At 23.8% G+C, this 1,257-nt stretch overlaps 1 protein-coding gene across 1 annotated transcript in view; it reads left to right on the forward strand.

Moving 5' to 3' along the window:
- Positions 1 to 1,257, forward strand: part of LOC107619467 (non-specific phospholipase C3) — a 32,600-nt gene that overhangs the window by 1,132 nt on the left and 30,211 nt on the right. The window lies entirely within an intron of this gene.

A 1,257-nucleotide genomic window follows, 5' to 3' on the forward strand; every position in this document is an offset into this window, starting at 1 on the left:
ACCAAAAAATAATACATATAATACAATTTCTCAGCAAAATAAAAGACATAACAAAAAATAAAAGCCTCCTCTAATGTTCAGGTGCATCTAAACACACCTACCCCCACTAGAAGTCATAAACAAACAAAAAGAAATACAACCACGAGGTCCACAACCACGCAAGAGTTACACACTTACACCAACCACGAGCAATTTGTTAACCAAAAATGATTATATTATTCTCCTTCTTTATTAATTAAAGATTTTTTTAGTAATATTAACTTCGCCAAATTAGATAGTTCCTACAATAATTATATTACTAGTGTATGTATCTGTGTAACGTACGAAAAAAATGTTTTTGATATTTATATTTGAAATATGTGTTTTAAAAAAAATATTATTAATATATTGTTATCTATAATAATAATAATAATAATTGTACTTTACTTTTAACAATGACTTATATGTGTCATAAAATTTTATTTTATTAGAATTATTTTTTAAATTTGTGTCTTAAAAAAATATATTATCTAATTAATGATATAATAATTTAATTTTTTAATTTTTAAAAAATTATGTATAATTATGGTATAATTTATATAAATCACCTTAAATGCAATTAATAATAAATTAAAATATTATCTTTTTTAAAGAAAGGTACGTGAGTGATATTGTTTATAGTTAGATAGTTCTTACAATAATTATATAAGTGTTAAACCGTATGGTAAAACATTTTCTAACACACAACACACTAAGTTATAGTGAAAATTTTCCGTACAACTATATATTATTATCTTTATATAATAATACTGTATAGATTAAAAGTAATTATTGTATGATATTGATTTTGATATATAAATTAACATTAAAGAATATTACACATCCGCAATCATATATATAGTATTGTTGTTGTACTGTTTACATAATATTTATGGGCCGGGTGACACACTGTACCCTAAACTTTATTATATTCTCTTAGAAAATATAACCTTACTGGCTTACAGCTCAAAAGAAGAACAAATTTTTAAGTAAACGTGATACACATGCAATGATCTACCTTAAAAATTTATGTGATTTATTTTTCGAAATATATAAATATACTTCAGGTGTCAATGCTTTGGTGGAATCTCTTGTTCCAAGTAAAATAATGGTGGAAGTGGGTTGTCACAATTAGAAGTGACAATATGTATCTTATCTATAGGTATTCAATTCTATTTAATTTAGTTGGATAAAATTTTTGTGCACGTCGGATAAAATGTAGATTGAGTTTCAATTAAC

Source organism: Arachis ipaensis, chromosome B09 (assembly GCF_000816755.2).
Source record: "Arachis ipaensis cultivar K30076 chromosome B09, Araip1.1, whole genome shotgun sequence".
NCBI lineage: Eukaryota > Viridiplantae > Streptophyta > Magnoliopsida > Fabales > Fabaceae > Arachis > Arachis ipaensis.